The following is an 11,221-nucleotide window of genomic DNA, read 5'->3' on the forward strand; positions in this document are numbered from 1 at the left end:
TGTAATCGTTGCTCGCTCGCTCCGCTCGCTCGTAAAAATCTAGTCCAACCTCACAACCGATCCGACACGTTAGCAAATTAGAAATAAGTCGCCGCCTTATCGAATAACGAACGCAAGAGGGATTGGTTTTAGGTTAGGCTATAGTTTTCGAGCGAGCGCAGCGAGCGAGGGTCGCGTAAAGGTGTGTCACAAACCAACGGTTTGGCACATAGGGACATTGAAATATTCGCACCAGCCCGAGGAGCCGGAAGTCTTTATCGAATTGCGTACTGACGAAAGTTTACAGTTTATCAATAGTTTTACATAAATAGTAATATTTCCACATAGTACAGTGCAACGTGTGGTCCGATATCGCTGACTAAATTAGGCAAAAACCGGAAATATATGCAAGGCAATATAAGGTATATGTATAGCGTGGAAATTGTAATCGTAGCTCGCTCGCTCCGCTCGCTCGTAAAAATCCAGTCCAACCTCACAACCGATCCGACACGTTAGCAAATTTGAAATAAGTCGCCGCCTTATCGAATAACGAACGCAAGAGGGATTGGTTTTAGGTTAGGCTATAGTTTTCGAGCGAGCGCAGCGAGCGAGCGTCGCGTAAAGGTGTGTCACAAACCAACGGTTTGGCACATAGGGACATTGAAATATTCGCACCAGCCCGAGGAGCCGAAAGTCTTTATCGAATTGCATACTGACAAAAGTTTACATTTCATCAATAGTTTTACATAAATAGTAATATTTTCACATAGTACAGAGCAACGTGTGGTCCGAAATCGCTGACAAAATTAGGCAATAACAGGAAATATATGCAAGGTAATATAAGGTATATGTATAGCTTGGAAATTGTAATCGTTGCTCGCTCGCTCCGCTCGCTCGTAAAAATCTAGTCCAACCTCACAACCGATCCGACACGTTAGCAAATTTGAAATAAGTCGCCTCCATGTCGAATAACGAACGCAAGAGGGATTGGTTTTAGGTTAGCCTATGGTGTTCGAGCGAGCGCAGCGAGTGAGGGACGCGTAATTGTGTGTCACAAACTAACGGTTTGGAACATAGGGACATTGAAATATTCGCACCAGCCCGAGGAACGGCAAGTCTTTATCGAATTGCATACTGACAAAAGTTTACATTTCATCAATACTTAACATAAATAGTAATATTTTCACATAGTACAGTGCAACGTGTGGTCCGAAATCGCTGACAAAATTAGGCAATAACAGGAAATATATGCAAGGTAATATAAGGTATATGTATAGCTTGGAAATTGTAATCGTTGCTCGCTCGCTCCGCTCGCTCGTAAAAATCTAGTCCAACCTCACAACCGATCCGACACGTTAGCAAATTAGAAATAAGTCGCCGCCTTATCGAATAACGAACGCAAGAGGGATTGGTTTTTGGTTAGGCTATAGTTTTCCAGCGAGCGCAGCGAGCGAGGGTCGCGTAAAGGTGTGTCACAAACCAACGGTTTGGCACATAGGGACATTGAAATATTCGCACCAGCCCGAGGCGCCGGAAGTCTTTATCGAATTGCGCACTGACGAAAGTTTACAGTTTATCAATAGTTTTACATAAATAGTAATATTTCCACATAGTAGAATGCAACGTGTGGTCCGAAATCGCTGACAAAATTAGGCAATAACAGGAAATATATACAAGGTAGTATAAGGTATATGTATAGCTTGGAAATTGTAATCGTTGCTCGCTCGCTCCGCTCGCTCGTAAAAATCTAGTCCAACCTCACAACCGATCCGACACGTTAGCAAATTTGAAATAAGTCGCCTCCTTGTCGAATAACGAACGCAAGAGGGATTGGTTTTAGGTTAGCCTATGGTGTTCGAGCGAGCGCAGCGAGTGAGGGACGCGTAATTGTGTGTCACAAACTAACGGTTTGGAACATAGGGACATTGAAATATTCGCAGAAAGCCCGAGGAACCGCAAGTCTTTATCGAATTGCATACTGACAAAAGTTTACATTTCATCAATAGTTTTACATAAATAGTAATATTTTCACATAGTACAGAGCAACGTGTGGTCCGAAATCGCTGACAAAATTAGGCAATAACAGGAAATATATGCAAGGTAATATAAGGTATATGTATAGCTTGGAAATTGTAATCGTTGCTCGCTCGCTCCGCTCGCTCGTAAAAATCTAGTCCAACCTCACAACCGATCCGACACGTTAGCAAATTTGAAATAAGTCGCCTCCATGTCGAATAACGAACGCAAGAGGGATTGGTTTTAGGTTAGCCTATGGTGTTCGAGCGAGCGCAGCGAGTGAGGGACGCGTAATTGTGTGTCACAAACCAACGGTTTGGATCATAGGGACATTGAAATATTCGCACCAGCCCGAGGAACCGCAAGTCTTTATCGAATTGCATACTGACAAATGTTTACATTTCATCAATAGTTTTACATAAATAGTAATATTTTCACATAGTACAGTGCAACGTGTGGTCCGATATCGCTGACTAAATTGGGCAAAAGCCGGAAATATATGCAAGGCAATATAAGGTATATGTATAGCTTGGAAATTGTAATCGTTGCTCGCTCGCTCCGCTCGCTCGTAAAAATCTAGTCCAACCTCACAACCGATCCGACACGTTAGCAAATTAGAAATAAGTCGCCGCCTTATCGAATAACGAACGCAAGAGGGATTGGTTTTAGGTTAGGCTATAGTTTTCGAGCGAGCGCAGCGAGCGAGGGTCGCGTAAAGGTGTGTCACAAACCAACGGTTTGGCACATAGGGACATTGAAATATTCGCACCAGCCCGAGGAGCCGGAAGTCTTTATCGAATTGCGTACTGACGAAAGTTTACTGTTTATCAATAGTTTGACATAAATAGTAATACTTCCACATAGTACAGTGCAACGTGTGGTCCGATATCGCTGACTAAATTAGGCAAAAACCGGAAATATATGCAAGGCAATATAAGGTATAGGTATAGCGTGGAAATTGTAATCGTAGCTCGCTCGCTCCGCTCGCTCGTAAACTTCCAGTCCAACCTCACAACCGATCCGACACGTTAGCAAATTTGAAATAAGTCGCCTCCTTGTCGAATAACGAACGCAAGAGGGATTGGTTTTAGGTTAGCCTATGGTGTTCGAGCGAGCGCAGCGAGTGAGGGACGCGTAATTGTGTGTCACAAACTAACGGTTTGGAACATAGGGACATTGAAATATTCGCAGAAAGCCCGAGGAACCGCAAGTCTTTATCGAATTGCATACTGACAAAAGTTTACATTTCATCAATAGTTTTACATAAATAGTAATATTTTCACACAGTACAGAGCAACGTGTGGTCCGAAATCGCTGACAAAATTAGGCAATAACAGGAAATATATGCAAGGTAATATAAGGTATATGTATAGCTTGGAAATTGTAATCGTTGCTCGCTCGCTCCGCTCGCTCGTAAAAATCTAGTCCAACCTCACAACCGATCCGACACGTTAGCAAATTAGAAATAAGTCGCCGCCTTATCGAATAACGAACGCAAGAGGGATTGGTTTTAGGTTAGGCTATAGTTTTCGAGCGAGCGCAGCGAGCGAGGGTCGCGTAAAGGTGTGTCACAAACCAACGGTTTGGCACATAGGGACATTGAAATATTCGCACCAGCCCGAGGAGCCGGAAGTCTTTATCGAATTGCGTACTGACGAAAGTTTACAGTTTATCAATAGTTTCACATAAATAGTAATATTTCCACATAGTAGAGTGCAACGTGTGGTCCGAAATCGCTGACAAAATTAGGCAATAACAGGAAATATATACAAGGTAGTATAAGGTATATGTATAGCTTGGAAATTGTAATCGTAGCTCGCTCGCTCCGCTCGCTCGTATAAATCTAGTCCAACCTCACAACCGATCCGACACGTTAGCAAATTTGAAATAAGTCGCCGCCTTATCGAATAACGAACGCAAGAGGGATTGGTTTTAGGTTAGGCTATAGTTTTCGAGCGAGCGCAGCGAGCGAGGGACGCGTAAAGGTGTGTCACAAACCAACGGTTTGGCACATAGGGACATTGAAATATTCGCACCAGCCCGAGGAGCCGGAAGTCTTTATCGAATTGCGCACTGACGAAAGTTTACAGTTTATCAATAGTTTTACATAAATAGTAATATTTCCACATAGTAGAATGCAACGTGTGGTCCGAAATCGCTGACAAAATTAGGCAATAACAGGAAATATATACAAGGTAGTATAAGGTATATGTATAGCTTGGAAATTGTAATCGTTGCTCGCTCGCTCCGCTCGCTCGTAAAAATCTAGTCCAACCTCACAACCGATCCGACACGTTAGCAAATTTGAAATAAGTCGCCTCCTTGTCGAATAACGAACGCAAGAGGGATTGGATTTAGGTTAGCCTATGGTGTTCGAGCGAGCGCAGCGAGTGAGGGACGCGTAATTGTGTGTCACAAACCAACGGTTTGGAACATAGGGACATTGAAATATTCGCACCAGCCCGAGGAACCGCAAGTCTTTATCGAATTTCATGCTGACAAAAGTTTACATTTCATCAATAGTTTTACATAAATAGTAATATTTTCACATAGTACAGTGCAACGTGTGGTCCGAAATCGCTGACAAAATTAGGCAATAACAGGAAATATATACAAGGTAATATAAGGTATATGTATAGCTTGGAAATTGTAATCGTTGCTCGCTCGCTCCGCTCGCTCGTAAAAATCTAGTCCAACCTCACAACCGATCCGACACGTCAGCAAATTTGAAATAAGTCGCCTCCTTGTCGAATCACGAACGCAAGAGGGATTGGTTTTAGGTTAGCCTATGGTGTTCGAGCGAGCGCAGCAAGCGAGGGTCGCGTAAAGGTTTGTCACAAACCAACGGTTTGGCACATAGGGACATTGAAATATTCGCAACAGCCCGAGGAGCCGGAAGTCCTTATCGAAATGCGTACTGACGAAAGTTTACAGTTTATCAATAGTTTTACATAAGTAGTAATATTTCCACATAGTACAGTGCAACGTGTGGTCCGATATCGCTGACTAAATTAGGCAAAAACCGGAAATATATGCAAGGCAATATAAGGTATATGTATAGCGTGGAAATTGTAATCGTAGCTCGCTCGCTCCGCTCGCTCGTAAAAATCCAGTCCAACCTCACAACCGATCCGACACGTTAGCAAATTTGAAATAAGTCGCCGCCTTATCGAATAACGAACGCAAGAGGGATTGGTTTTAGGTTAGGCTATAGTTTTCGAGCGAGCGCAGCGAGCGAGGGATGCGTAAAGGTGTGTCACAAACCAACGGTTTGGAACATAGGGACATTGAAATATTCGCACCAGCCCGAGGAACCGCAAGTCTTTATCGAGTTGCATACTGACAGAAGTTTACATTTCATCAATAGTTTTACATAAATAGTAATATTTTCACATAGTACAGTGCAACGTGTGGTCCGAAATCGCTGACAAAATTAGGCAATAACAGGAAATATATACAAGGTAATATAAGGTATATGTATAGCTTGGAAATTGTAATCGTTGCTCGCTCGCTCCGCTCGCTCGTAAAAATCCAGTCCAACCTCACAACCGATCCGACACGTTAGCGAATTTGAAATAAGTCGCCGCCTTATCGAATAACGGACGCAAGAGGGATTGGTTTTAGGTTAGCCTATGGTGTTCGAGCGAGCGCAGCGAGTGAGGGACGCGTAATTGTGTGTCACAAACCAACGGTTTGGAACATAGGGACATTGAAATATTCGCACCAGCCCGAGGAACCGCAAGTCTTTATCGAATTGCATACTGACAAAAGTTTACATTTCATCAATAGTTTTACATAAATAGTAATATTTTCACATAGTACAGTGCAACGTGTGGTCCGAAATCGCTGACAAAATTAGGCAATAACAGGAAATATATGCAAGGTAATATAAGGTATATGTATAGCTTGGAAATTGTAATCGTTGCTCGCTCGCTCCGCTCGCTCGTAAAAATCTAGTCCAACCTCACAACCGATCCGACACGTTAGCAAATTAGAAATAAGTCGCCGCCTTATCGAATAACGAACGCAAGAGGGATTGGTTTTAGGTTAGGCTATAGTTTTCGAGCGAGCGCAGCGAGCGAGGGTCGCGTAAAGGTGTGCCACAAACCAACGGTTTGGCACATAGGGACATTGAAATATTCGCACCAGCCCGAGGAGCCGGAAGTCTTTATCGAATTGCGTACTGACGAAAGTTTACGGTTTATCAATAGTTTGACATAAATAGTAATACTTCCACATAGTACAGTGCAACGTGTGGTCCGATGTCGCTGACTAAATTAGGCAAAAACCGGAAATATATGCAAGGCAATATAAGGTATATGTATAGCGTGGAAATTGTAATCGTAGCTCGCTCGCTCCGTTCGCTCGTAAACATCCAGTCCAACCTCACAACCGATCCGACACGTTAGCAAATTTGAAATAAGTCGCCTCCTTGTCGAATAACGAACGCAAGAGGGATTGGTTTTAGGTTAGCCTATGGTGTTCGAGCGAGCGCAGCGAGTGAGGGACGCGTAATTGTGTGTCACAAACTAACGGTTTGGAACATAGGGACATTGAAATATTCGCAGAAAGCCCGAGGAACCGCAAGTCTTTATCGAATTGCATACTGACAAAAGTTTACATTTCATCAATAGTTTTACATAAATAGTAATATTTTCACATAGTACAGAGCAACGTGTGGTCCGAAATCGCTGACAAAATTAGGCAATAACAGGAAATATATGCAAGGTAATATAAGGTATATGTATAGCTTGGAAATTGTAATCGTTGCTCGCTCGCTCCGCTCGCTCGTAAAAATCTAGTCCAACCTCACAACCGATCCGACACGTTAGCAAATTTGAAATAAGTCGCCTCCATGTCGAATAACGAACGCAAGAGGGATTGGTTTTAGGTTAGCCTATGGTGTTCGAGCGAGCGCAGCGAGTGAGGGACGCGTAATTGTGTGTCACAAACTAACGGTTTGGAACATAGGGACATTGAAATATTCGCACCAGCCCGAGGAACCGCAAGTCTTTATCGAATTGCATACTGACAAAAGTTTACATTTCATCAATAGTTAACATAAATAGTAATATTTTCACATAGTACAGTGCAACGTGTGGTCCGAAATCGCTGACAAAATTAGGCAATAACAGGAAATATATGCAAGGTAATATAAGGTATATGTATAGCTTGGAAATTGTAATCGTTGCTCGCTCGCTCCGCTCGCTCGTAAAAATCTAGTCCAACCTCACAACCGATCCGACACGTTAGCAAATTAGAAATAAGTCGCCGCCTTATCGAATAACGAACGCAAGAGGGATTGGTTTTAGGTTAGGCTATAGTTTTCCAGCGAGCGCAGCGAGCGAGGGTCGCGTAAAGGTGTGTCACAAACCAACGGTTTGGCACATAGGGACATTGAAATATTCGCACCAGCCCGAGGAGCCGGAAGTCTTTATCGAATTGCGTACTGACGAAAGTTTACAGTTCATCAATAGTTTTACATAAATAGTAATATTTCCACATAGTACAGTGCAACGTGTGGTCCGATATCGCTGACTAAATTAGGCAAAAACCGGAAATATATGCAAGGCAATATAAGGTATATGTATAGCGTGGAAATTGTAATCGTAGCTCGCTCGCTCCGCTCGCTCGTAAAAATCCAGTCCAACCTCACAACCGATCCGACACGTTAGCAAATTTGAAATAAGTCGCCTCCTTGTCGAATAACGAACGCAAGAGGGATTGGTTTTAGGTTAGCCTATGGTGTTCGAGCGAGCGCAGCGAGTGAGGGACGCGTAATTGTGTGTCACAAACCAACGGTTTGGAACATAGGGACATTGAAATATTCGCACCAGCCCGAGGAACCGCAAGTCTTTGTCGAATTGCATACTGACAAATGTTTACATTTCATCAATAGTTTTACATAAATAGTAATATTTTCACATAGTACAGTGCAACGTGTGGTCCGATATCGCTGACTAAATTGGGCAAAAGCCGGAAATATATGCAAGGTAATATAAGGTATATGTATAGCTTGGAAATTGTAATCGTTGCTCGCTCGCTCCGCTCGCTCGTAAAAATCTAGTCCAACCTCACAACCGATCCGACACGTTAGCAAATTAGAAATAAGTCGCCGCCTTATCGAATAACGAACGCAAGAGGGATTGGTTTTAGGTTAGGCTATAGTTTTCGAGCGAGCGCAGCGAGCGAGGGTCGCGTAAAGGTGTGTCACAAACCAACGGTTTGGCACATAGGGACATTGAAATATTCGCACCAGCCCGAGGAGCCGGAAGTCTTTATCGAATTGCGTACTGACGAAAGTTTACTGTTTATCAATAGTTTGACATAAATAGTAATACTTCCACATAGTACAGTGCAACGTGTGGTCCGATATCGCTGACTAAATTAGGCAAAAACCGGAAATATATGCAAGGCAATATAAGGTATAGGTATAGCGTGGAAATTGTAATCGTAGCTCGCTCGCTCCGCTCGCTCGTAAACTTCCAGTCCAACCTCACAACCGATCCGACACGTTAGCAAATTTGAAATAAGTCGCCTCCTTGTCGAATAACGAACGCAAGAGGGATTGGTTTTAGGTTAGCCTATGGTGTTCGAGCGAGCGCAGCGAGTGAGGGACGCGTAATTGTGTGTCACAAACTAACGGTTTGGAACATAGGGACATTGAAATATTCGCAGAAAGCCCGAGGAACCGCAAGTCTTTATCGAATTGCATACTGACAAAAGTTTACATTTCATCAATAGTTTTACATAAATAGTAATATTTTCACACAGTACAGAGCAACGTGTGGTCCGAAATCGCTGACAAAATTAGGCAATAACAGGAAATATATGCAAGGTAATATAAGGTATATGTATAGCTTGGAAATTGTAATCGTTGCTCGCTCGCTCCGCTCGCTCGTAAAAATCTAGTCCAACCTCACAACCGATCCGACACGTTAGCAAATTAGAAATAAGTCGCCGCCTTATCGAATAACGAACGCAAGAGGGATTGGTTTTAGGTTAGGCTATAGTTTTCGAGCGAGCGCAGCGAGCGAGGGTCGCGTAAAGGTGTGTCACAAACCAACGGTTTGGCACATAGGGACATTGAAATATTCGCACCAGCCCGAGGAGCCGGAAGTCTTTATCGAATTGCGTACTGACGAAAGTTTACAGTTTATCAATAGTTTCACATAAATAGTAATATTTCCACATAGTAGAGTGCAACGTGTGGTCCGAAATCGCTGACAAAATTAGGCAATAACAGGAAATATATACAAGGTAGTATAAGGTATATGTATAGCTTGGAAATTGTAATCGTTGCTCGCTCGCTCCGCTCGCTCGTAAAAATCTAGTCCAACCTCACAACCGATCCGACACGTTAGCAAATTTGAAATAAGTCGCCTCCATGTCGAATAACGAACGCAAGAGGGATTGGTTTTAGGTTAGCCTATGGTGTTCGAGCGAGCGCAGCGAGTGAGGGACGCGTAATTGTGTGTCACAAACTAACGGTTTGGAACATAGGGACATTGAAATATTCGCACCAGCCCGAGGAACCGCAAGTCTTTATCGAATTGCATACTGACAAAAGTTTACATTTCATCAATAGTTAACATAAATAGTAATATTTTCACATAGTACAGTGCAACGTGTGGTCCGAAATCGCTGACAAAATTAGGCAATAACAGGAAATATATGCAAGGTAATATAAGGTATATGTATAGCTTGGAAATTGTAATCGTTGCTCGCTCGCTCCGCTCGCTCGTAAAAATCTAGTCCAACCTCACAACCGATCCGACACGTTAGCAAGTTAGAAATAAGTCGCCGCCTTATCGAATAACAAACGCAAGAGGGATTGGTTTTAGGTTAGGCTATAGTTTTCCAGCGAGCGCAGCGAGCGAGGGTCGCGTAAAGGTGTGTCACAAACCAACGGTTTGGCACATAGGGACATTGAAATATTCGCACCAGCCCGAGGAGCCGCAAGTCTTTATCGAATTGCGTACTGACGAAAGTTTACAGTTTATCAATAGTTTTACATAAATAGTAATATTTCCACATAGTACAGTGCAACGTGTGGTCCGATATCGCTGACTAAATTAGGCAAAAGCCGGAAATATATGCAAGGCAATATAAGGTATATGTATAGCGTGGAAATTGTAATCGTAGCTCGCTCGCTCCGCTCGCTCGTAAAAATCCAGTCCAACCTCACAACCGATCCGACACGTTAGCAAATTTGAAATAAGTCGCCTCCTTGTCGAATAACGAACGCAAGAGGGATTGGTTTTAGGTTAGCCTATGGTGTTCGAGCGAGCGCAGCGAGTGAGGGACGCGTAATTGTGTGTCACAAACCAACGGTTTGGAACATAGGGACATTGAAATATTCGCACCAGCCCGAGGAACCGCAAGTCTTTATCGAATTGCATACTGACAAAAGTTTACATTTCATCAATAGTTTTACATAAATAGTAATATTTTCACATAGTACAGTGCAACGTGTGGTCCGATATCGCTGACTAAATTGGGCAAAAGCCGGAAATATATGCAAGGCAATATAAGGTATATGTATAGCGTGGAAATTGTAATCGTAGCTCGCTCGCTCCGCTCGCTCGTATAAATCTAGTCCAACCTCGCAACCGATCCGACACGTTAGCAAATTTGAAATAAGTCGCCGCCTTATCGAATAACGAACGCAAGAGGGATTGGTTTTAGGTTAGCCTATGGTGTTCGAGCGAGCGCAGCGAGTGAGGGACTCGTAATTGTGTGTCACAATCCAACGGTTTGGAACATAGGGACATTGAAATATTCGCACCAGCCCGAGGAACCGCAAGTCTTTATCGAATTGCATACTGACAAAGGTTTACATTTCATCAATAGTTTTACATAAATAGTAATATTTTCACATAGTACAGTGCAACGTGTGGTCCGATATCGCTGACTAAATTAGGCAAAAACCGGAAATATATGCAAGGCAATATAAGGTATATGTATAGCGTGGAAATTGTAATCGTAGCTCGCTCGCTCCGCTCGCTCGTATAAATCTAGTCCAACCTCGCAACCGATCCGACACGTTAGCAAATTTGAAATAAGTCGCCGCCTTATCGAATAACGAACGCAAGAGGGATTGGTTTTAGGTTAGGCTATAGTTTTCGAGCGAGCGCAGCGAGCGAGGGACGCGTAAAGGTGTTTCACAAACCAACGGTTTGCACATAGGGACATTGAAATATTCGCACCAGCCCGAGGAGCCGGA

This window comes from Bombus terrestris, unplaced genomic scaffold (genome assembly GCF_910591885.1).
Source record: "Bombus terrestris unplaced genomic scaffold, iyBomTerr1.2, whole genome shotgun sequence".
Taxonomy (NCBI): Eukaryota; Metazoa; Arthropoda; class Insecta; order Hymenoptera; family Apidae; genus Bombus; species Bombus terrestris.